The following is a 27,383-nucleotide window of genomic DNA, read 5'->3' on the forward strand; positions in this document are numbered from 1 at the left end:
AGAAAGAATATTATACGTGTACAACCCTATGTACTGTACTACACCTATACCATACCAGTCCTTAAAAGGACCTTTGTGGACCTAATAGTAATAGCTAATGATTAACCACTTGCCGACCGCCTCACGCCGATCTACGTCATCAGAATGGCACGGGCAGGCATAAGCACATATATGTACGTCCTTTGCCTCCCGCGGGTCGGGGGCCCGATCGGGCCCCCGCCCGGTGCCTGCGGCGGTCGGTTTTCGTTCGGGAGCGATCCCGGACGAGGGGACGGCCATTCATTCATGGCCACCCCCTCGCGATCGCTCCCGACGAATGGAAATCCCCGGTGACATCACTTCCTCTCCTGTAATGTAAACACAGGAGAGGAAGTGATGTATTCTCTCCTCCGTGTCGGTATTTTTCGTTCCGACACGGAGGAGAGCGGATCAGTGAGTTGCACCAACACATCCCACACACAGTAGAACATGCCAGGCACACTCACACCCCCCCTTTACCCCCCGATCACCCCCCCAATTACCCCTGCCCCCCAGTCACAGTGACACCAATGTCATTTTTTTTTTTTTTTTTTTTTTTTTTGCATTGGTGTCATTTGTGACTGTAATAACTGTTAGGGCAGTTAGGGTTAGCCCCCTTTAGTTCTAATGTACCCCCCTAACCCCCCCAATAAAGGTTTAACCCCGTGATCACCCCCCGTCGCCAGTGTCACTAAGGCTGGGTTCACATTGCAGCGGTTTATGAGAACGAATGTGATTCGCACCGCACTGCAGTGCAAATCACATCCGATCTCTGTGCGATTCGAGTTCAGCCATTCGCCGCACCCGCCGCACCCGCCACACCCGCCGCACCCGCCGCAAATTCGCACGGGACCCTTTTTTTGGCCCGCAGCAGAATCGGATCGCATGGGTGTTCACACCATGCGATCCGAGTTTGCAGATCGCACTGCGATATGCGAACTGATCTGGGGGTGTCAGTAACATTTCACTGACACTCCCAGCAGTTCGCATAGGGCAGTGTGAACTGCCGCCGGGAGGCATGCGATGCGGGAACCCGCCGCGGATTCGCGGCGTTTCCGCATCGCTCCAGTGTGAACCCAGCCTAATAAGCGATCATTTTTCTGATCGCCGTATTAGTGTCACAGGTGACGCTAGTTAGGCAGGTAGGTATTTAGGTTCGCCGCAGCTTTTTATAGCGCTAGGGACCCCCATATACTACCGCATAAAGCCCCCTGATTGCCCCCTAGTTAACCCTTTCACCAGTGATCACCATATAACTGTTACAGGTGACGCTGGTTGGTTAGTTATTTTTTTATAGTTTCAGGGCACCCGCCATTTATTACCTAATAAAGGTTTAACCCCCTGATCACCCGGCAGGTGTCATTTGTGACTAATAACTGTTAGGGCAGTTAGGGTTAGCCCCCTTTAGTTCTAAGGTACCCCCCTAACCCCCCCAATAAAGGTTTAACCCCGTGATCACCCCCCGTCGCCAGTGTCACTAAGGCTGGGTTCACATTGCAGCGGTTTATGAGAACGGATGTGATTCGCACCGCACTGCAGTGCAAATCACATCCGATCTCTGTGCGATTCGAGTTCAGCTATACAGATAGTATGGCTGAATTCGTGTCGCACCCGCCGCAAACTCGCACGGGACCCTTTTTTTGGTCCGCAGCAGAATCGGATCGCATGGGTGTTCACACCATGCGATCCAAGTTTGCAGATCGCACTGCGATATGCGAACTGATCTGGGGGTGTCATTAACATTTCACTGACACTCCCAGCAGTTCGCATAGGGCAGTGTGAACTGCCGCCGGGAGGCATGCGATGCGGGAACCCGCCGCGCATTCGTGGCGTTCCCGCATCGCTCCAGTGTGAACCCAGCCTAATAAGCGATCGTTTTTCTGATCGCTGTATTAGTGTCACAGGTGACGCTAGTTAGGCAGGTAGGTATTTAGGTTCGCCGCAGCTTTTTATAGCGCCAGGGACCCCCATATACTACCGCATAAAGCCCCCTGATTGCCCCCTAGTTAACCCTTTCACCAGTGATCACCATATAACTGTTACAGGTGACGCTGGTTGGTTAGTTATTTTTTTATAGTTTCAGGGCACCCGCCATTTATTACCTAGTCTCACTAGTGTACCCCTAAATTTAGGGGTGTCTACTTTCTAAAATGGGGTCATTTGGGGGGGGGGGTTTGTGCCATCTTGGCATTTTATGGCCTTCAAAACTGTAACGCCCTTAGAAAGCCTGAAGGCGGTGCTTGGTTTTTGGGGCCCCGTACGCGGCTAGGCTCCCAAAAAGTCCCACATATGTGGTATCCCCGTACTCAGGAGAAGCAGCAGAATTTATTTTGGGGTGTCATTTCACATATGCCCATGGCATGCGTGAGCAATATATCATTTAGTGACAACTTTGTGAAAAAAAAAAAAAGTTTGTAATTTTCCCGCAACTTGTGGCAAAATATAAAATATTCCATGGACTCAACATGCCTCTCAGCAAATAGCTTGGGGTGTCTACTTTCTAAAATGGGGTCATTTGTGGGGGTTTTGTGCCATCTTGGCATTTTATGGCCTTCAAAACTGTAATAGGTAGTGAGAAGTGAACTCAAAAAATTACGCCCTTAGAAAGCCTGAAGGCGGTGCTTGGTTTTCGGGGCCCCGTACGCGGCTAGGCTCCCAAAAAGTCCCACATATGTGGTATCCCCGTACTCAGGAGAAGCAGCAGAATTTATTTTGGGGTGTCATTTCACATATGCCCATGGCATGCATGAGCAATATATCATTTAGTGACAACTTTGTGAAAAAAAAAAAAAAAAAAAAAAAGTTTGTAATTTTCCCGCAACTTGTGGCAAAATATAAAATATTCCATGGACTCAACATGCCTCTCAGCAAATAGCTTGGGGTGTCTACTTTCTAAAATGGGGTCATTTGTGGGGGTTTTGTGCCATCTTGGCATTTTATGGCCTTCAAAACTGTAATAGGTAGTGAGGCGTGAAATCAAAAATTGACGCCCTTAGAAAGCCTGAAGGCGGTGCTTGGTTTTCGGGGCCCTGTACGCGGCTAGGCTCCCAAAAAGTCCCACATATGTGGTATCCCCGTACTCAGGAGAAGCAGCAGAATTTATTTTGGGGTGTCATTTCACATACGCCCATAGCATGTGTGAGCAATATATCATTTAGTGACAACTTTGTGTAAAAAAAAAAAAAAAATTTTTTTTTTGTCATTATTCAATCGCTTGAGGCAAAAAAATAAAATATTCAATGGGCTCAACATGCCTCTTATCAATTTCCTTAGGGGGTCTACTTTCCAAAATGGGGTCATTTGGGGGGGTTTTGTACTGCCCTGTCATTTTAGCACCTCAAGAAATGAGATAGGCAGTCGTAAACTAAAAGCTGCGTAAATTCCAGAAAACGTACCTTAGTTTGTAGATGTGACAACTTTTGCGCAAACCAATAAATATACAATTATTGACTTTTTTTTTACCAAAGACATGTGGCTGAATACATTTTGTCCTAAATGTATGACTAAAATTGAGTTTATTGGATTTTTCTAATAACAAAAAGTAGAAAATATCATTTTTTTTCAAAATTTGCGGTCTTTTTACGTTTATATCGCAAAAAATAAAAATCGCAGAGGCAATCAAATACCATCAAAAGAAAGCTCTATTTGTGGGAAGAAAAGGACGCAAATTTTGTTTGGGTACAACATTGCATGACCGCGCAATTACCAGTTAAAGCAGCGCAGTGCCAAAGTGTAAAAAGACCTCTGGTCATTTACCAGCAAAATGGTCCGGTCTGAAAGTGGTTAAACTGACTGTCCCTGCTACACACAGTGTCCTGTCCCTCCCTGCACTCACAAAAGACAGGCGACTGCAATCACAAGCACAGCAGTGCACTGAACCCTATATACTGCACTACACATGTACCATACCAGTCCTTAAAAGGACCTTTGTGGACCTAATAGTAATAGCTACTGATTAAACTAACTGTCCCTGCTAAACACAGCGTCCTGTCCCTCCCTGCACTCACTAAAAACAGGCTGCTGCAATCACAAGCATAGCAGTGCACTTAACCCTATATGCTGTACTACACCTATACCATACCAATCCTTAAAAGGACTTTTGTGGACCTAATAGCTAGAGATTTGTGTCACTGCAGTCTCTCCCTGCTCCACACAGCAACCTCTCCCTATAGTGACATACAAAAGAATGTAAAATGGCCGCTGGATCGGGTCTATTTATAAGTTAGGGGGAGTTTCCAATTGTCCATGTGCTGAAATGTCTCAATTGGCTGTCCTGTACCTCATGATGGATGTGTCATCATGGGTCAAAGTTCTTTCACACTGTAAACACATAAGTCCACCGGGCGAACAGCGACAATAGTCCGCCGATCGGACGAATCGCGAACAGGCAAAATTCGCAGCGAACCGACCGCCGGGCAAACCGTTCGGCCCATTCCTAATTGTAAGCCCTGATTGGCTTAAGCAGTGAAAGCTTCAGCCAATCAGGGCACAGACCACTGTCATGATTGGACACTGTCATCATGACTTTATCCAATCATGGCTCATTCCCATCCCACAGTATAAAAATATTCTTTCAATGGCAGCCATTTTCAGCATGATTTCGGCGTGGAGAGAGATAGAACAGGACTCTGTTCAGTGGTATTAGTTAGTGTGCTATACTGTGCTTTTTTGCTTCAATTGTCAGTTTAGAATATTAGGTTAGTGTCAGTCGAGGGATAGTGTGAGTGTAGTGAGGAGGACCATCATTCAGCTTTGCATAGTGTGCAGCTAGTGTAGGGACAGCTCAGATAGTTTCACTGTAGCGAAGTGTGAGACTGAGTCAGTAATCTTTACATTAGTGTATAGCTAGAGTAGGGACAGTTTAGGTAGTGTCAGTGTTGTGACAGTTGAACATTGTCTATTTGATTGCATTACTACCAGTTTACTGTGTGTTACTGCCAGTTTAACAGCATATAGTTCTGTGTGTGTTACTGTCAGTTTAACGGCATGTAGTTTTGTGTGCGTTATTGCTTGTTTAACGCCATATACATTTCTGTGTGTTACTGCCAGTTTAACGCCATATAGTTTTGTTTACGTTACTGCTAGTTTAACGCCATATCATTTTGTGTGCGTTACTGCCAGTTTAACGACACATAGTTCTGTGTGTGTTACTGCTAGTTTAACGCCATTTACTTTGGGGGGGTTACTGCAAGTTTTAAACCTTATAGTTCTGTGCGTCCCTGTACCTTTAGCACATTATATTGCAGTATATTATAGTGTATTCGTGGAATGTGTTTGTGTCTTGTGAGTACACAAATTAAAGTGAACCAAAAATCACTTTACATTGATTAAAGTGCATCCACATACAGATTTCAACTTCTTCTTTACATTTGCTAATAAGCATCGCCCCCTTCCTCCCAATAAAGTCTGGGAGGACAGCAAGGTGAGGCAAACGTTCCCATGGCTATGTAAGGGGGGCAGCAACAAATGTGTCTACGGGCAAATGTGGCAAATGTGGTAATTTGGACAGGGTATAATCCCCAATTCTCATTAAATTAGTAGGTACGATGCCTGGCGGGTGTGGAGATGCGACTCGCTGTACATCTTGCGGCATGTATGCATTTCTTGATCATCTGATTGAGGGCAAATACTCCTGTGCAAAATGTAAGCACATTGTCTCCCTGAAAGCCCAGGTTCTGAATCTAGGGGAGCAACTGCCCATACTAAGAAGACCCTCCATACTAAAGGAGAGCCGGGAATGTACCCGACAGGTGCCGGAAGGGGCCAGCAGAGAGGCGGGTGGGGACAAAGAGGTGCAGGCACCAGAAAAGAGTAGATGGGTGACAGTGCACTGATGGTCTAGCCATTCATTATGGCGGATTCCACGGGCATTCAAATTTCCCACAAACGCCCCATAATGTTCAGTATTCGACGAACAGACAAACATTGGGCTCATCCCTAGTTGTAACTCTTATGAAAACTCAATAAAATTTATTGAACCAGAAATATTCCAGGAAAAATACAGCATTATGGCCACTAAATGGAACTTATGAAACAATCATATTATGGGGATGAGTGATGTGGTTTAAACATTTCTTAAGTGTAGTGTTGATAAAATGGGTAAAAGTGTTTCTTATGCAGCATTGTCATTGTCACACATGACATTGTTGGGTAAAGATGGCATGGGGTTAGCCACCTCTTGGTCTAAGCCTGGAGATCTGCCAGAAGTTTGGCCCAGTGTAGCTCCTGTCCCCAAAACAGCATTGCTGCATTTAGCTTGGGATGTTCTGTAGGCTCTGGGATGCTTGGGGGGACTAATTATTCTGAGTAGCTAGATGATGGTGCTAGTGAGGAGAAGGCTATGCAAGTGACTGTACAGGACACAATTTGCAACCACCTGCTCCAGAGGTGTTCCCCATCCTGCATCCTTCCCAGCCATCAGTATATTGACCCAGTGTACCATAAAGCATATGTATGTAGCACCCTGGGGTTTAGGCAGGGAGCTCCTCCCAAATGTACTTGTCAGGAGTAGTTATCCCAGTCAATTGATAGAGATCTATTGATTTCTCCCTACGTTTGGCCTTATTGCACTTTTCTCTTCCACCACTAGGTGGCCAGGTACTTGGTGGTACTAGATATGAGAAGGGCAACCCAAGGTCAGGTTATGGATATATGGGGTATCTCGGCCAATGGGCAGGGGTTTTCTTGGATCCCTTGGCCTGCTGGGAGAGCCTATACATTCGGGTGAGCTCAGGTGATCTATGTTCTGTGCCACCTGGATGGCTGTCTGGGAGGACATGTGTCGTATGCCCCGGGCTACTAGGCCGAAGATTGGCCTATCCCAGCGGCATACAGCTTCTAGGTTGTGTGAGGGCCTATCCAGGAGTAAGAGAGCAGTGTAGGGTTGGTATTGCAGCTAGCAGTCCAACCAGAAGTGACGGTTCTGTCAGCTGGAGAACCTGTCAGTGGTCGGAGGTATAGGGTAGCTGTCACCACAAAGGGTACAATCACCTTTACTAGGAACCACAGTGAGTAACTGAAGCAAGTACTGGAACCATATTCCCACCTGAAAGGGTACGGTGGAGAATCGGGAAACTTCAAGCGGTGATCAAGTCAGGGACCCAACACGTGGAGGAGATGCTTGCAGAGTAGCCTTGTGAGTCATGTCAGGGACCTCACCAATTAGCAAGGGTGAAGCTTGAGAAGTATCTGGGGTGCTAGAGACCCAGCAGAGAAGTGGGGGTGACGCTTAAGGGGATACCACCGCAAACCTTGGAGGAGCTCAAGGAATTCAGAATCAGTGAATGAGTGGGTTTAGTGAGAGACCGGGAGTTCAGTGTTGAAGACCTACAAGAGGCAGTTGTAGTGAAGATGAAAGGACTGTTACATTTGAGTTAGGAACTGTTAAAGATTGTTACCATAGGAGACAGCATTCCTGCAAGTGCAGATGTAGTTTCTTGCTGGGGCCTTTCCCTTCACTACTGTTCTCTTATTGAAGTCTCGGAGTCTGCCAATTGAGTTTGCAACTATCATTTTTTTTTCACAATCAAAGTTTATTGAAAGTTAACATAACATACAGTTGACTTTTAAGATTTGTCAAGTAGAATACAAAGAAAAAAAATAATGTAATTTTACACTTTAACATTGCTCAATTTACAATTGGTGGTATAGTAATAGTGCATTGGTTGAAGGAAATTTGACTTGTTGGGAAAAAAAGGGTAAGTTAGGGGTAGAGGATAGGGCAATAGAAATATAGAGGAAGAATAAAAGAAAATAAACTAGGGTTACAGGATGATTGGTCATAGTAGATTAACTTAAATCGTAAAGCAGTGTCAGGTATATATAGTATTTGAATGGACAGATAGTATATGCTTATATTTTAGGACTGTGGTGTTGTTACTCAGGACTGGGAGTACCGGGGGTGTTGTTTTTATACATTTGCTGTTATGAACTCATCTGAGTGTGTGAAAAGCCACCAAGGTTGCACATCTTATTGAAATTGATGCTGTTTTCTTTTTCCATTGCTAGTATTTCTTCCATTCTGTATATATAATGTACTTTGTCCAGCCAATCCTTGACTTTCAGAGTGTGGTGAATTTCCAGTGTAGGGGGATAAGGGTCTTTGCTGCAATTTAATAGGTGCCTGGTGAGGGTTTTCTTGTATTTACTTAGTGTGTCGGAAGTAACATGAATTAAGCAGGCTGCAGCATTTAGATTTAGTGTGGTTTCAGTGATGTGTTTGATCCAATTTATTATTTTTTGCCAGTAGTCAAGGATTGGGGGACAATTCCACCAGATGTGTAGGAATGAACCTATGTCTGTGCCATATCTCCACCATGGGCAGCACAGTGGTATAGTGGTGAGCACTTTCACCTAGCAGCAATAGGGTTGCTGGTTCAAATCCCGACCACGACACCATCTGCCTGGAGTTTGCATGTTCTCCCTGTGCCTGCGTGGGTTTCCTCCGGGTACTCCGGTTTCCTCCCACACTCCAAAGACATGCTGGTAGGTTAATTAGACCCTGTCCAAAAAAATTGGCCATAATATGTGTATGTCAATGTTGTAAGTGTGTCGGGACTCTACAGGTTAAAGGACCGCATAAATAGCCACAGATGGACACCGGTGGCAAGAAAAGCACCCTGAGGCGATTCAGTTTGTATAGGTAGTGCTATACAAGTCATTCATTCATGTATCCAGGGTTGTTGGGAACCATTTCCTGGTCTTTTGTGGTGTCACATATCCCTAGCTTAATATTTTTTATGATATTTCTTGGGATTTAGTGAACATTTGTGGGCTAAAATAAATGCCTTTTTCCCATTGAGCATCAATGATTTTGATTCCCAGGTCTAATTCCCATTTTCCTCTATGCTTGTTACTGGTTTTGTGTTTTGACTGGTTCAACCAGGTGTATGCAAGGGAGGTTGTTTTAGCACCCAGGATCTTTTGTAGCATAAAGATTCTAAGGGTGCCATGGATAAGCAGTATGAAGCCTTCTGTTTACTATTCAGCAGGAAATCTTTCAATTGCATGTAGAATCAGAAGCCAGGAAATTTTTCACCATACTCTTCTTAAAGTGAATCTAGTGTTCCGATCCTGTTTCCAAGGAAACAGCGGGTTACTAGGAAGTTGGAGCTATAGTTAGGACTCTGAAGTTTTCTGTGATATAGGCCAGGGATTAAGTCAGGATTGTTGGCGTTTGGTGTTAGTGGGCCTGTCATTGAGGCCAATTTGTGCGGAAGGACTATCTTATGCAATATGTCTATCATGTTTGTAATCAAAGGATGTTTTATGTTTCTGGTTGATTTAGAGTGGATTGTCCAAGGGTAATAGAGTAGCTGTTGTTTATTGTGTGTACTAATTGTACCCAGTCTTTGTTATTACTGTGGCAGTGCCAGTCAATGAGTCTGGTAATGTGGGTGGCTTGATAATATTTTCTGAAATCTGGGAGGCCAATGCTTCCTTTATTTTTGGGGAGGGTAAGCCCGCGGAAGTTTATTCTGAGATTTATATCTGGCCATAAAAATCATCTTTGTAGTCCTATAAGTTTAATGAAAAATGAGTTAGGTATTTATATAGGTAATGCATTAAAGAAATACAGTAGCCTTGTGAGAATTGTAATTTTCAGTATTTATGCTCTACTGAACCATGAGAATAGTTTTGGGGTCCATTTTCTGAGGTCTTTTGTTATTGAGATTAATAAAGGTTTAAAATTGGTTTCATGGATGGATTCAATGTTTGGTGTAAAGTTAATCCCTAGATATTTGAGAGAGTTTTGTTCCCACTTATAGGTGCACTTTCTTTTTTGTCAAGTGTAATTGATCGGGGTAGGGTTAAGTTAAGTGCTTCAGATTTGGTTTGGTTGATTTTAAAGTTTTAGATATATCCAAATGTTTTAAAAATGTCATTGAGGTTAGGGATCGACATGTGGGGTTGTATGAGGAAAAGCAAGAGATCATCTGCATAAGCAACTATTTTGTATTATCTTTTATTAATTTGGAAACTGTAGATGTCAGTGGTCAATTGATAGATCTGATAAATGGTTCTAGTGTTAGGATAAACAGAGGAGGTGACAAGGGGCATCCCTGATGGGTACCATTCTATATGTTGATTGGGTTTGATGGAATATTATTTATTTTGATTTTGGCTTGGGGATTTTGATAAAGGGCCCTTATCCAATTTAACATGTTGTTTCCTAGGCCAACATAAGAGCATGTAGTCAACATATAGTCCCGCGAGACTCTATCAAAGGCCTTTTCGGTATCTGTGGACAGAAAAAGGCCCTTGATCTCGGAGTCCTTGGCGTAGAGGATTGGGTTTAATGATTTTATTATGTTGTCTCTGGCTTCTTTCCCTGGCATAAAACCCACTTGTTCTGGGCCAATGATTTTTAAAAGGAGGGGTTTTATTCTGTTTGCAAGAATTTTAGCTAAGAGTTTCATATCCACATTGAGGAGAGAAATAGGTCTGAAGTTAGTGCATTCTGTGTGGTCTTTGTCTGGTTTGGGGACTACTGCTATGTATGCCATTAGGAAGGAGTTGGATTTTTTTTTGCTTTGTGCTAAGTAGGCATGAACCGAAACACCCCCTGGTTCGGTTCGCATCAGAACTTTTGAACGGACCGCAAATTCGTACGAACTTTAGAACCCCATTGAAGTCTATGGGACTCGAACGTTCAAAATAAAAAGTGCGAATTTTAATGGCTAATATGCAAGATACTGTCCTAAAAAGGGTTTGGGGACATGGCTCCTGCCCCAGGGGACATGGGTCAATGCCTAAATTTTTTTAAAACTGTCCGTTTTGGCGGGAGCACTGATTTTAATGATGATTAAAGTTAAAAAAAAGTGAAATATTCCTTTATGGGGTGTCTATAGTATGCCTGGGAAGTGCCACGTGTTTCCCGTGTTTAGAACAGTCCCTGCACAAAATGACTTTAACGGAAAGAAAAGTCATTTAAAACTGCTTGCGTTTTTAATGTAATATCTAGTTCCGACAATATGGATGAAAATAATTGAGAGAAATGGCATGGGTAGCCCCCCCCCCCCCCACCCATTACCAGCCCCTTTGGGTCTTGTACAGATATTAAGGGGAACCCCGTACCCATATTAAAAAAAGGAAAGACATGGGGCCCCCAGGCCCTATATACTCAGAACAGCAGTATACAGGCGGTGCAAACAAGACAGGGACTATGTAGGTTTGTTGTGTTAAGTAGAATCTGTTTGTAATTTTGAACTGGTACATTTTTAAAGTTTAGCTCCAGTCAAAAAATCTATTTTTAAGCTTTTTGAAAAACATAGGGAAGGGTTCTCACCCCTGTATAATTTGTTTTGCCGTCCGTCTTTTTTCATCTCACTTCCTGATGTCTCCTTCCGTTTGCAAGTAGGAGACGTTTGTAAGTTGAATGTTTGGAAGTAGGGGCCTGCCCTATATGCTCTGTAGAAATGGCGGAACAAGGTGTTGGTGTTGCCACAACATTGTAAGCCCTCAAAGTGACTCTTGGTGGGCGCTGGAGCGCCCTGCTTTGAACGATTATATCAAGAATTGTAATTGCATGCCATTGTTGAACAGTGGTAGAAAAATTGGGCCTTTGGTGGTTGTGGTGCTGCTGCTGGTGCCACAACACTATAAGTCCTCACAGTTACTCTCGGTGGGCACAGGAATGGGCCCTGCTGTGAAATATTATATCAAGAACTGTAATTGCATGCCCCTGTTAAACAGGGGCAGAAAAATTTGGCCTTAGGCACTGCTGCTGGTGCCACCACACTGCAACCTCTCCCATATACTCTAGTTGTAGTGCAGGAATGAGCCCTGCTGCAAAGCATTGCATCAAATATTGTAATTAAACATCCCTGTTAAACAGGGGCTGAAAAATTGGGCCTTAGGCACTGGTGCTGGTGCCACGACACTGCAACTTCTCCCATATACTCTAGTTGTAGTGCAGGAATGAGCCCTGCTGCAAAGCATTGCATCAAAAATTGTAATTAACCGCCCCTGTTAAACAGGGGCTGAAAAATTGGGCCTTAGGCACTGGTGCTGGTGCCACGACACTGCAACCTCTCCCATATACTCTAGTTGTGGTGCAGGAATGAGCCCTGCTGCAAAGCATTGCATCAAAAATTGTAATTAAATGCCCCTGTTAAACAGGGGCTGAAAAATTGGGCCTTAGGCACTGGTGCTGGTGCCACGACACTGCAACTTCTCCCATATACTCTAGTTGTAGTGCAGGAATGAGCCCTGCTGCAAAGCATTGCATCAAAAATTGTAATTAAATGCCCCTGTTAAACAGGGGCTGAAAAATTGGGCTGGTGGCACTGGTGCTATGACACTGCGACCTCTCCCATATACTCTAGTTGTAGTACAGGAATGAGCCCTGCTGCAACACATTGCATCAAAAATTGTAATTAAATGCCCCTGTTAAACAGGGGCTGAAAAATTGGGCTGGTGGCACTGGTGCTGGTGCCACGACACTGCAACCTCTCCCATATACTCTAGTTGTGGTGCAGGAATGAGCCCTGCTGCAAAGCATTGCATCAAAAATTGTAATTAAACACCCCTGTTAAACAGGGGCTGAAAAATTGGGCTGCTGGCACTGGTGCTGGTGCCGCGACACTGCAACCTCTCCCATATACTCTAGTTGTGGTGCAGGAATGAGCCCTGCTGCAAAGCATTGCATCAAAAATTGTAATTAAACTCCCCTGTTAAACAGGGGCAGAAAAATTGGGCTGGTGGCATCACCCAGAACCAAAAATGTTCTTCCGACATATCAGCGAAGGAGAAAGAGGATAGACAATCAACATAACAGGACAGTCACTCAGCATCAGCATAGGCAGTCTTGAAGGGATGTGATATTTCAAAATAAAATTATTCAGTTACATCAGCTTCAGGTGCTTGGTAGCTGTGGGTGATCCAAGACTGATTCATCTTTATGAAGGTCAGTCGATCAACCGAGTCGGTGGACAGGCGCACCCTATGATTGGTAACAAAGCCACCAGCAGCACTGAAGGTGCGTTCCGAAAGAACGCTGGATGCAGGACAGGCCAGTAGCTCAATTGCATACTGTGCAAGCTCTGGTCAGTGATCCATCCTCAAGACCCAGTAAGCCAGAGGATTTTCGGTGGGAAAGGTGTCCAAGTCTGACCTTGCCCCTAGGTATTCCTGCACCATGTAAATTAGACGCTGGCAATGGTTGCTGGAACCGATCATACCTTGGGGCTGCGGACTAAAAAATTGTCTGAACGCATCGGTCAGACGGCCACCTTCTCCACCGCTCCTTCTGACCGATGCCTCAGCAACACGTTGTCCAGGACCAGGAGTTTGTAACCTCCCAGTCTCTGGGAACGCGTTGCACAGATCTTTCTGCAAGGCCTCCCGGAGATGTCTCATCCTCTGCTCCCTCTGCAATGGCAAGATAAGGTCAGCAACCTTACCCTTGTACCGTGGATCAAGGAGAGTGGCTAGCCAGTAATGGTCCCTCTCCTTGATCCGAAGAATACAAGGATCCTTCCGCAGGCTTTGCAGGATCAGGGAGGCCATGCAGCGTAGGATAGCTGAGGCATTCAGTCCTCTGGGTCACTAAGGGCAACACGATCCGCAGCTACCCCCTCCCAACCACGTACAAGGACACGGGTTTCTTAGGACTGCAAATCATCCCTACAAGACTGCTGCTGCTGCTGCTGATGCCCAGTGCCAGCCTCCACAGCCTGACACAATCCTCCTCCTTGTCCTCTTCCTGTGTGATGGGTGGAACAGCAGGAACACTGTCTGGATAAAGGGGGCCTTGAGAGGCAAGGAAGTCCTCCTCTTCCTGCCTCTGTTCTGCCTCAAGTGCCCTGTCCATTATTCCACGCAGCGTATGCTCCAACAGGTGGACAAGAGGTACAGTGTCACTGATGCATGCACTGTCACTGCTCACCATCCTTGTGGCCTGCTCAAACGGTGACAGGACAGTGCATGCATCCCTGATCATGCCCCACTGGCGTGGTGAGAAAAAACCGAGCTCCCCTGACCCTGTACTGGTGCCGTAGTCACACAGGTACTCATTGATGGCCCTCTGCTGCATGTGCAGATGCTGCAGCATGGCCAATGTTGAGTTCCACCTGGTGGGCATGTCACATATAAGGTGGTTCTTGGGCAGGTTCAACTCCTTTTGGAGCTCAGCCAGCCGAGCACAGGCATTAAATGATTGGTGGAAATGCACACAGACTTTCCTGGCCTGCTTCAGGACATCCTGTAAGCCGGGGTACCTGCCCAAGAACCGCTGCACCACCAGGTTAAGGACGTGAGCTACACAGGGCACATGGGTCAGTTGTCCTGCATCCTTCCCAGCTGCCAGAAGAGTGACCAAATGGGCCGTGAAAGACAGGTAATATCCCTGCCCATGCCTGCTGGACCATGAGTCAGCGGTTATATGCACCTTACCGCTGTCCAGCGAGGCAAGGACATTGCCTTCCACATGCCGGTAGAGAGCCGGATTCGCCTTCCGTGAGCAAAAGTGGCGTTTGAGGACCTGCCACTGAGGAACCGCACATTGTACAAACTCACGGAAGGGGGCCGAGTCTACCAACTGAAAAGGCAGCAGTTGAAGTGCTAGCAAATTAGCCAAGCTAGCATTCAACCGCTGGGCATGTGGATGGCTGGGAGTGAACTTCTTTCAACGGTCCAGCAGCTGGGGCAGGGAAAATTGCCTGCTATAATCAGATGTGGGTGTACTGCTAGCAGAGTGCCCGGAAGCACTTGGCTGTGACACACCTAATTCTACACCTTCATTCCTCTCAGAGCAGGTTTCAGAGAGGACTGAAGGTCTAGTGGGGTTGGAGATCCCAGCTGATGAGGAGCAAGGAGAGGTCCGCTTTGTTCTTTGGTGTGGATCTTTGAGGTACAACTGACTGCAAGCTCTATTACAGAAGAGCAATATAGCTAGCTATATAGGTGGATATAATAGTGTATACTGCGGTCAGGGCACGCAGACAACACGCACAATCTCCTACAACTGACTGCAAGCTCTATTACAGAAGAGCAATATAGCTAGATATATATGAGGATATAATGGTGTATAGTGCACTCAGGGCACACAGACAACACCCACAAACTCCTGCAGATTGCTAAAAGCTCAATTACAGAAGAGCAAGAACGCTAAATCGGACGATAACGAACGGTGTATACTGTGTTGAAGGTAAACAGAGAACACCCACTAACTCCTACAGATGCCAACATACTACACAAGGCTGCCGCGCAGGCGGCCTTATATAGTGTGGGGCGTGTACTACACAGCCTGAGCTATGATTGGCCACAGGCATCCTGCCTGTGGCCAATCATGGCTGTCCTCGCTGCTGGCGCTGTGATTGGCCAAGCATGGGGGGTCACAGTGCATGCTTGGCCAATCATGAGCCAGCAATGCACTGCGATGGCGCAGTGCATTGTGGGCCGTGAGCGCCACACGAATTTGGCGCGAACGGTCCATAACGTTCGGTATTCACCAAATGTGCGAACAGCCAATGTTGGTGTCGAACGTATGTTTGAGTCGAACATCAAGCTCATCCCTAGTGCTAAGTAGTTAAAGGCTGATATGAGGTGTTTAGAAAGTAGTTGTGTTTAAATTTTGTAATATTGGGATGTGAATCCATCTGGGCCTGGACTTTTCCCGGGTTTTAAAACCTTAATTACTGCTTGTCTTTCTGCAATGGGTTCTTCTATTTTTCAGGAATTCTTGAATTGTTTCTTCTTTCGTATGCATTATGTGTGGGGGTTTGTGTTGGGTTGTAGGTCGTATAAGAAGGTCCCTTCTTTATTATGTATGGTGTGGATATGACCCTCAAATGTAAAAGAGGGTAGATAGATTGGGGTTCTGCAGAGGGGAGGAGGTTGGTTCTTTGAGAACCGTTTGTGAGTTTTAGCTCAGAAAAAACACCCAAGGGGTTCCGAGCTAGCTAGCGTTTTTGCCACTCAACTCCAGATGCAACTCTGGGGGGGTAGGTGAAAGGTGCATTAGTGGATAGGAGAAATACTGTAATATGTGACAGTTATTTTGTCTGGACTCTTGAAATTCCGGGAGTACCTGGAAGTTTGCATATCTTGATATAAATGTTTGTATTCTTTGACGTTAATAGTTTAAGATTTTATCATTAATAGCATGAATAAGATGGACAACAAATACATTTAGAAATATATAACTTTTTTCTGAGAAAAGTACAACTGTATGGTCAATAATAAGAAAAAAACTATAATCCTTTTTTAAGCTAATTATACTCTAAGGCAGGGATCTTCAAACTATGGTCCTCCAGTTGTTGCGTAACTTTACGTCCCATGAGGCATTGTAAAACTCTGACATTTACAGACATGACTAGGCATGATGAGAATTGTAGTTCCTGAACAACGGGAGGGCCATAGTTTGAAGACCCCTGCTCTAAGGGAACCAGCAACCAGCTTTTGTCTCCATTGGGACTCACCACCCCTCAGTCCTGTTAATAGTATACTGGGTGCAGGTTTCCTGTAAGTGAGTGTAACTCTTGTAGTGGAGTAATATCTTAAATAACATAACTCTAGAAATCTTAATAATATAACTAATGTTATAGGGTGCTAGGCTGGGTGATAAAAATATACCAAGCTTGTTATCCCAGATGGATGATTGTCATTGGACTCTGTTGTTGTAGTGGGTATTAAAAGGTGTTAAACCCTATTTGGTTTTTGTGGTCCAATAACCTTCTCCTGGGTCTATTTTTGCGGCATAGTTTTTGGAGTGTTGAGGCTTTTATCAGTTGGCTTACCCACTGATGAGTGAACTCAGACAGGAGGTTCCTGAGGTGGAGTTCTTTGGTAGGGTTGGTCTGGTGTGTGGAGTTCGTCCATCTTGATTGGAAAAGGTAATCTAGGATACAGCTGCATCACTCATTAATATTTGTTTTTAACTGTGTAAATAAAGTCAACAGGTGAACAAAAGTCTTAAAGTGGGTGATAAGTGTAGCGTTGCTATGTTTAAGGTGCCATCTAATGTTATGACATTCTTAGATCAAGAAATCTCTAGAGTTCATAAAGCAGAATTTTTAACAAAAACAAAACACAGTTTAAAGTGCGTTGTAAGAGGTACCATGGAATGAAAGTTTGAAGGGTGGAAGCCTTCTTTAGGAACCAAATTAAACTCTAATACCAATTTATTATTAAGCAATGCTTCAGTACGGTAGAAGTATAATATTTGGAGACCAGTGCACATCAAGTTCTGTACAAGTTTAAACAGATACATCTTAATAATGTAACTTTTACCAAAAGTTTTGAATAAAAAGCCTTTTGTTTATATACAACATCTTTAAACTGTCCTTGATCTCTCTATTCCTCAAGCTGTATATGAAAGGGTTTACAAAGGGAGTAAACACTGTATATAACAAGGACATGATCTTACTGATCGTTTGTGATTGTCCTTTCTTTGGAATCAGATATACAGCAATTAGGGTTCCATAAAATATAAACACAACAGAGAGATGGGAGCTACAAGTGGGAAAGGATTTCAGTCTTCCCGAAAAGGAAGAGGACATTTTTAATATTGTTAAAACAATATAAATATATGAAACCACTATCACTAGAAAGGGTAATATTAGCACAGAGACACACAACAAGGTGGCTTCTAATTTAACTCTGGATGTATCCGAACAAGAAAGTTCCAGAAGAGGATTGAAATCACAAAATAAATAGTCAATAACATTCGATCCACAGAATTCTAGTTGACTTATTTCAAGTGTTGGTATTAATCCCATATAACAACTTAAAATCCAGGATGCAAGAACTAGTTTAATGCAAAGTGTTTGTTTCATAATGGAGGTATAATGCAGAGGAGAGCAGATGGCAAGATAGCGGTCATAGGACATCACTGTCAGAAGATAACATTCAAATGCTTCTATTGTGGCAAAGACATAATATTGAGTGATGCAACCAGAAAAGGACATGGAGGTCAGCTCATGCAGAACAATATTTAAAATGTTAGGAGCAATATCTGTGGTCAGTATGATGTCAGATACAGAGAGTTGGGAGAGGAAGAAGTACATGGGAGAATGAAGGGTCTTGCTGTAATATACCAACATGATGATCAAAAAGTTTCCACATATTGTCACAATGTATATAATAAGGACCAAGGTGAAGAGCAGCAGATTATATACAGCATTGTTATTGAATCCCAAAAATAAGAATGCGGTGACATTACCTTTATGTGTGGTCTGTGTGGAAGCAGAAAATATTTAAATAACTTTTTTTTTATGTATTAACCATAGCAGAACAAATATATGTTGACTTTGCAAAATAATTGATAGCAAATAAGGTGAACCTGGAAAAAAATTAAATAATAAAATAAAAATGTCTTTCTAACACTAATATTTGGTTGATTGAAGTAACCTTGGCTTCATCCTTTTTAATAAGCTCAGTAAATGTTTGGTTTGCTAACTGGACAGTCTCTATTTTGTAGTAATTTTTCATACACGAAAGTGAGTACACCCCTCACATTTTTTTGTAAATATGTTATTATATCTTTTCATGTGACAACACTGAAGAAATGACACTTTGCTACAATGTAAAGTAGTGAGTGTACAGCTTGTATAACAGTGTAAATTTGCTGTCCCCTCAAAATAACTAAACACACAGCCATTAATGTCTAAACCTCTGGCAACAAAAGTGAGTACACCCCTAAGTGATAATGTCCAAATTGGGCCCAGATAGCCATTTTCCCTCCCCCGGTGTCATGTGACTCATTAGTGTTACAAGGTCTCAGCTGTGAATGGGGAGCAGGTGTGTTAAATTTGGTGTTATTGCTCTCACTCTCTCATACTGGTCACTGGAAGTTCAACATGGCACCTCATGGCAAAGAACTCTTTGAGGATCTGAAAAAAAATTATTGTTGCTCTACATAAAGATGGCCTAGGCGATAAGAAGAGTGCCAAGACCCTGAAAATGAGCTGCAGCATGGTGGCCAAGACCATACAGCCATTTAACAGGACAGGGTCTACTCAGAACAGGCCTCGCCATGGTCGACTAAAGATGTTTAGTGCACATGCTCAGCGCCATATCCAGAGGTTGTCTTTGGGAAATAGATGTATGAGTCCTGCCAGAATTGCTGCAGAGGTTGAAGGGGTGGGGGGGTCAACCTATCGATGCTCAGACCATACGCCACACACTGCATCAAATTGATCTACATGGCTGTCATCCCAGAAGGAAGCCTCTTCTAAAAATGATGCACAAGAAAGTCTGAAAACAGTTTGCTGAAGACAAGCAGACTAAGAACATGGATTACTGGAACCATGTCCTGTGGGAGAGATCAAGATAAACCTATTTGGTTCAGATGGTATTAAGCGTGTGTGGCAGCAACCAACTGAGGAGTACAAAGACAAGTGTGTCTTGTCTACAATCAAGCATATTTGTGGGAGTGTCATGGTCTGGGGCTGCATGAGTGCTGACGGCTACAGTTCATTAAGGAAACCATGAATGCCAACACGGGAACCATAATGACTGAAGCAGAGCATGAAGCATGACCCCTTCCCTTCAGAGACTGGGCCGCAGGGCAGTATTCCAACATGATAACAAACCCAAACATACTTCCAAGATGACCACTGCCTTCCTAAAGAAGCTAAGAGTAAATGTGATGGACTGGCCAAGCATGTCTCTAGACCTAAACAATATTGAGCATCTGTGGGGCATCCGCAAACGGAAGGTGGAGGAGCGCAAGGTCTCTAACATCCACCAGCTCCGTGATGTCATCAAGGAGGAGTGAAAGAGGACTCCAGTGGCAACCTGTGAAGCTCTGGTGAACTCCATGCCCATGAGGGTTAAGGCAGTGCTGGAAAATAATAGTGGCTACACAAAATATTGACACTTTGGGCCCAATTTGGACATTTTCACTTAGGGGTGTACTCACTTTTGTTGCTAGCAATTTAGACATTAATGACTGTGCTGAGTTATTTTGAGGGGACAGCAAATTTCTTTTTTTTAGATCTTCAGGTAGTTTTTTGCCATGAGGTGCCATGTTGAACTTCCAGTGACCAGTATGAGAGAGTGAGAGCGACAACACCAAATTGAACACACCTGCTCCCCTTTCACACCTGAGACCTTGTAACACTAACGAGTCACATGACAAGGAGGAGGGAAAATGGCTAATTGGGCCCAATTTGGACATTTTCTGTTATGGGTGTACTCACTTTTGTTGCCAGTGGTTTAGACATTAATGGCTGTGTGTTTAGTTATTTTGAGGGCACAGCAAATTGACACTGTTATACAAGCTGTACACTCACTACTTTACATTGTAGCAAAGTGTCGTTTCTTCAGTGTTGTCACATGAAAAGATATAATAAAATATTTACAAAAATGTGAGGGGTGTACTCACTTTTTGCAAGATACTGCATATATATATATATATATATATATATATATATATATATATATATATATATATATATATATATACAGTATATAGTATTTGGCTTTAGGTATACTTAATGTCATGACAGACAGTAATGGAAAACTACGCTACACAATGCAAAGAAAACGGATGGTTCAAGTTATAGAATTTCTCATTTGTCTTAATGATTACTATTTCAATCAATTAAAGCATTATAACTTGGTAAATTTAGTCTGAAATTAAAAAAATGTACTTACTCGATTTACTAATGATCTCTGATGAAAATCCATATTTTCTGATAATGTAACTTAATTTTAAGTAAACCAAAAAAAAAATGTAGATTCTTATTTTTTTGATAACATAAAATTAAAGTCTCAATATTAAAAATGTAGCAATGTTACATACATTTCTTCATGAGAGAGCTTTCTTTTTTTTATATTTAACATGTAATAAAAGCAGAATGTCATGAATGAAAAGAATAAAAAAATAAAATAAAAATAAAAACAAAGGGAGTGAAAATATTTCAAATATGTCAAAATAGTGTAAAAAATGAATATGTAGTTCTGGTTCAATTAATCTTCTTCATAGGAGTTTTGTTTTTTGTTTTTTTCTTTCCTTTTTACCAGTGTTTCTATTTAACAGGGAAAAAAATTAGACCTAGATAAAGTCATGAATTGAAAGAAAAAAATAGAAAAAGGAAGAAATAAAATAATAATAAGTATCGTATCTATCTATTGTAAGTGTAAAGCATATGATGTGTATCGGTGGATAAGCTCAGTTGACTGAACAGGAAACCTTTTTTTTCACACAAACATTTATATGTTTCTTTGTAGATTAAAGATTCCATAGAGAGTAATCAAGATCTCTTTGGATTTATGTTTGTGACTGTAAAATATAATAATAATAATAATAATAAATGTATTTTTTTCAAAATACAATGCTCTTGTAAATAATTTGCCTTTGAACTATTTAAAGTTAAATGGAAGCTAGAGGTAAGCTTTAAAACCTAACTCCAGCTTTCCTTTCACTTTAAATAGTTCATTTTGGCCAAGCTGGCCCAAACAACTTTTTCCTTTACTAATTGCTGTGGTCACCGTCAGCACATTTTTTCTTTTTTTTCAACACAGTGTGAAGGGATATGAACCATCAGATTGCAACACTGCTGAGGTGAATGGAAAAGTTTTACATTTCATTCATATTTTTTGGAAGTAAACATGTGCAATGTACTGATGTCATCACTGGGATGGGTTCAGCATGACTTGCTTGTGTGTGAGTTCTTAGTAAATCTGAGTCAATGAATTCACACTGTATCCAGAAGATATGATCTGTGTAGTTAGCTTTAGGTCAGTAGTTCAATATACATTATATTACCAAAAGTATTGTGACACCTGCCTTTACACGCACATAAACTTTAACCCCCCTGGCGGTATTTCCGAGTCTGGCTCAGGGTGGAGATTTTATACCAAAAGCGGTAACCCCGAGCCAGACTCGGGATCGCATCGCTGAATGCAGGGAGATTTTACTTACCTTGTCCCCTGGATCCTGCGATGTCTCCCCGCAGTGTGAGCGGCTCGTCCTCTGCTCGATGTATCACGGAGCCGATCTCCGTTCCCTGCGAGCGTTGCGACGCACGGGGACGGAGAACGGCGCCAAATTCAAAAAGTGAAACACACACATTACATATGTATAATGTAATCTTACAGATGACATTGCTGGTTGTAATTATTTCACATCCCCTTTGTCCCTAGTGTTCTGTCCAGTGTCCTGCATGCAGTTTTATAATATAAAAACTGTTCTTTATGCCTGGAAACTGGAGATTGTCCATAGCAACCAAAACTGTCCCTTTACATCAAAAGTGGTTTTAGACCAGCTAGAAAACAGCGATAATAAATTAGAATCACTTGCAGAATTGAGCGTTAGCAATTTGTGGGGAGATCCGTCATCAAATATTGAAAAGTAATGACAGTGACAATTCTGCAACTGAGCAAATTCCAGCGTTTTTGATTTGATTACATTATTGAATAATTTTTGAATATTATTATTATATTATTATTTTGTATAATTATTTATAGTTATTTATTATATTATAATTTATGATTACATTTTTTAAACGTTATCATACCCGGGATGTCTACTAGACTCTGGTTTGGACAGATTTAAGTGAGTTATTCCTAAGAATTACAGGACTACAATATAAAACGCCAAATTTCCATGCAAAATAACTGTACTGTTTTCAGCACCTAAAATATGAAATAATCGTACCGCCAGGGAGGTTAATGGCATCCCTGTCTTAGTCTGTAGGTTTTCATATTGAGTTGGCCCACCCTTTACAGCTATAACAGCTTCAACTCTTCTGGGCAGGTGTTCTATTGGGTTGAGGTCAGAACTCGCTCATCCATGTCTTTATGGACCCTGCTTTGTGCAGGGGTTCAAATCATTTTGTGGAGGGGAGATTTTGGTGTTGGGATGTTTTTCAGGGGTTAGCATACCAAGACATTTTGGACAATATAATGCTCCTTACTTTGTGGGAACAGTTTGGGGGTGGCCCCTTCCTGTTCCAACATGACTCCTTACCAGTGCACAAACAAGGTCCATAAAGACATGGATGAGCGAGTTTGGGGTGGAGGAACTTGGCTGGCCTGCACAGAGTTCTGACCTCAACCCGATAGAACACCTTTGGTATGAATTAGAGTGGAGACTGCGAGCCAGGCCTTCTCGAGCCTGACCTTACAAATGCACTTCTGAAAGAATGGTCAAACATTCCCATAGACACACTCCTAAACCTTGTGGACAGCCTTCTCAGAAGAGTTGAAGCTGTTATAGCTGCAAAGGGTGGGCCAACTCAATATTGAACCCTATGGACTAAGACTGTGATGCCATTAAAGTTCGTGTGCGTGTAAATGCAGGTGTCCCAATACTTTTGGTAATATAGTGTATTACATGAATTTGGCACAAAACATTAATAAGAGGGATTCCTCCCAGAAGAGTGGTGCAGTAGCTTTATTGAATTTGCCGCCTAAAAGTCATAAACCCCGGAGCCCCTCACCATATCTATGTGATAAACCCGGAGCCCCTCACTGTGTGTATGTGATAAACCCCGGAGCCCCTCACCATATCTATGTGATAAACCCCGGAGCCCCTCACCGTGTGTATGTGATAAACCCCGGAGCCCCTCACCATATCTATGTGATAAACCCCGGAGCCCCTCACCGTGTGTATGTGATAAACCCCGGAGCCCCTCACCATATCTATGTGATAAATTCTGGAAGAATGGTGAAACATTCACATAGACACACTCCTACCTAAACATTTGTGGACAGCCTTCCCAGAAGAGTTGAAGCTGTTATAGCTGTAATGTGTGATGCAACTCAATGTTGAACCCTACAGACGAAGACTGGGATGCCAATAAAGCTCATGTGCCGTGAAGACTGATACCTCAACTCTGGATTACTCCCAGGGTCCCCACCAGGCAACAATGGATTGAGCGGGTAAACAAAATGTTAATACTAGAAAAACTGACATACCAACACAGAAATGCACCGCATAAATTTTACACGATGTGGCAGGAATGGTTGGATGTACCGGGCCTAGCACCCCACCAGCTGGTCAAAGACCGATTGTTACAGGAATAGGCGTCAAGTTAAAGTGGATAAGTCCGGGCTAATTGATAGTTATATGACTTGTACATGGGGGACTGCTAATGAGGATGGGCTGGGCAGCCTAATTGGTTGAGATATGTTCCCAGGGCTCTAGGAATAGGTCCAACTCTCTGTTGTACTTCATGTGTTGTGTTTAAAATGTTTCTGTGTTTTCTTCTTTTCTGTTTTCTTTTTTTTTGCTTCGCACTGCCACTCAAAATATGGGACTTTTTATGTTTAACCGCTTTTTGATGGATTCAAAGAAACTCATATACTGTATATTGTTTCCTATCTCTATGTCATTGCTTTGTATAACCTGTATGTGGCATTGTGCAAAACCAAATAAAACGTTTTCTGATTTAAAAAAAAAAGCTCATGTGCATTTTTATGTCAATACTTTTGACAATATAGTGTACATTTAAACAGAAGTAAATTCTAGGTAAAAGAAAATTCTTGATAATAATTCTTTATCAACTGTACACTGACAACCATGCAAGCACAGCTCAGTGTACAATCCAGAATCTGTAAGATGGTGGGAGTACGAGTATAGTGCCAGGACGAGGTAACTCTATGTGCATGTGCCATAGTTATGTAATATATGGCCCAACAGTAGAGAAGACTGACTTAAGACTCATGATAAGATGCTAAGATTGTGATTACATAGTTACATAGTTACATTGTTGTGATATGGCTGAACCAGAGTGACTCCATCTTTATAAGTTCATATAAGATTAACTTGGGTTAACCTTACTAGTTACCTTAAACTCTGTATCTGCAGACTGTAGCAGTTTTTCTATAAAACATGCATATAGGAAAATATAGCTTGCATAGGCAGTTTTATTCTGTACTGTCCAAATAAAGAAATTGTGTCACAATATGTCTGGCCACATATCTCATAACTGTGATTCAGAAGCAGATGACATAATTAATGATATGTAATGATATGTAATGATGATATGTAATGTACGCCCCTGTATTATCCACACCCATTTTCTATGCAATGATTGGCTGATGAGGGTGCATATAAAATGCAGCCCCTCCCACAATAAACCAGACAACTGCTGAACTGTAATCTTAACTCATCACCTTCTTGTGTAGGCCAAGATGTTGTCTCCTTAATACTGCAGTGTTAAGTAAAGGGTTTCGTGAGTATTGTAATTGCGTTAGTTATACCTCTAGCTGGTCTTTTTCAGGTATATAGAAATACCATTTTAATCACAACATACATAGTTACATAGTTAGTAAGGTTGAATAAAGACACCAGTCCATCCAGTTCAACCTGAGTGAGTGTCTACAATTGTCCCTATCCCTGTACATTGCACACTCACATCGGTCCCTACCCTCAAGGAGCCCACAATCCAAGGTCCCCATTCATATACTAGGGCCAATTTTGGACAGAAGCCAATGAACCTATCTGGAAGAGGCAGCAACTTAACATCAAGGAAGAGCACACATCAATGTACAAGGGCAATTTGGAGGTAAGTCTACCATAATATGCCTCTATGGCACAGATCTGCTTAAAATCTTAACTCCAAACTCAGCTATCCTGCACATTGGAAGGCTTCAAAAAGAGCATGTTTTATAATTGTTATACCTTTTTCAGCAGTCCTCAGGCCATTTACATGATGTGCTGATGCTTCTTTCTCCTTGTCTCTTCCCTGGTCCAGACAGTCCTCTCCTGATGCAGAGAGTTATACTATTGTGAGTGATGTCCCTGCTTCATTATACAGTAAATAAAGGGCACTGTAAAGAAGGTCATTTGGGAGGTGGAGTCATGACCCCTATTCATTCAAAGTATGTCCTTAGACTTTGGGGTTGAATGATACTGGGTGTCATTCAATTTTTTTTAATTTTGAGAAATGCAAACGTAAAAAACTCACAATACAGATAGAAAAAAAATACACAAAAAAATAATAATAACAGGTTCAAGAAAAGACGGATATAACTGTGGGAATGATGGATAGAAGTGCTCCGCATGATCCAACAGATAAATCAAAGACTTATTGAACAAATAATTGATTACAGTTCTGCTGACGATAAGGGAGCTCAGTCTCAGACGCCCTTCGACCTATCAAGGTTGGAGTTTGGCCTTTCAAGTAATTGGAGAGAATCTGATAATATCCATTCGTGTTTGGAAGAAACTTTTCCCTTTAAGTTTGGGAATCCAGTACTTGGGAGTTCCACTTACCTGCTGTTACTATAAAAGTGTGTATGACCCTTGGAATATACATTCTTTTGGGTCAGAATCATCTGGTAAGCCCACATCTATTAAGGTGGTGGTATCAACACACGGGTGGCTGCATGTTGCATCTCTATGATTGGATTGTCCGTCTGATATTGAACCGCACATGTGGGACTTGAATTTTCTTCTTTTGGAAAGGACTTTTCACATTTTAGATTCTTTTCACACTTATTTTTCATGTATATATATTTGGACACATAAAAGTATACTGTTATACTGAAGTGGTACAACATTTATGGTATGCTAATTAATGCAATATATGTTATATGAATCACTGTAGTTTTATGCAGTTTTGCACTTATGTGTGATATTTGTCTATAGATGTGCGTACAATATTTACTTTTTTAGCGCTACACTTTGCGTAACTTTTTCAGATATAACAGTAGGAATGATGGATAGAAGTGTTCAGCGTGATCCAACAGATAAATCAAACACTTATTGAACAAATCTCTGATTCTCTATTTTTTTTTTACTTAAAATTTTAGGTCAAAAACCACTAAACATATAAGGAGTACCCATCCTTTGATCCTATAATGTGTTTATAATTTTAATACAATGAGGTAGATTTGATATTAAAGTGATGAATGCTCACACTTGCTCTCAAAACAGTGCAAGTACCTAATACTTTAATAATAAATCTACCTCATTGAAACCAAAATATAATAATATGTAGGGAAGAGCAGTATCCCTTTTAAATGTAGTGAAGTGGACCTAAAATAAAAAATAAAAAAAGTTGGGTGAGGCAAAAAGTGAAGACATCCTGTAGTTTTTCTCATGTTCCTCGCAAGAGGTGAAAAAGGTGAGGGTTAAGCTGAATAGTTTCCCCCAAACTGAAAATAAAATTGTTGTTTGCTATACAATAACCCATACACTGACATGAATCCGAGGATACCTGTATAAGTATAAGTTAATAGTATTTTGCCCATCTAGAAGATCAAACGAAGAACACAGTTTACTAAAGGGCTGAGCCTTAATAAGGTTCAGAAACCTAAAGCCTAGTACATATCACTAGTATTTTTTCGTTCAACCCGAAAAAAGGTACAGCTCAGGTTGGAGCTGCTGTACTAACAATCCAATGTTAGTACAATGTTCTCCCCTGCTGTGCTATTGTGTTCTGACAGGGGGATGACCCTCCCCCCCG

At 42.3% G+C, this 27,383-nt stretch overlaps 1 pseudogene; it reads right to left on the reverse strand.

Moving 5' to 3' along the window:
• Window positions 1–16,086: 16,086 nt before the first annotated feature.
• On the reverse strand, window positions 16,087–18,295 carry LOC143964059 (olfactory receptor 1468-like; annotated as a pseudogene).
• Window positions 18,296–27,383: the final 9,088 nt, after the last annotated feature.

The sequence above is a fragment of the Lithobates pipiens genome, unplaced genomic scaffold, assembly GCF_037356315.1.
Source record: "Lithobates pipiens isolate NorthernLeopardFrog02 unplaced genomic scaffold, aLitPip1_a1.2 Scaffold_8, whole genome shotgun sequence".
Classification (NCBI taxonomy): Eukaryota; Metazoa; Chordata; class Amphibia; order Anura; family Ranidae; genus Lithobates; species Lithobates pipiens.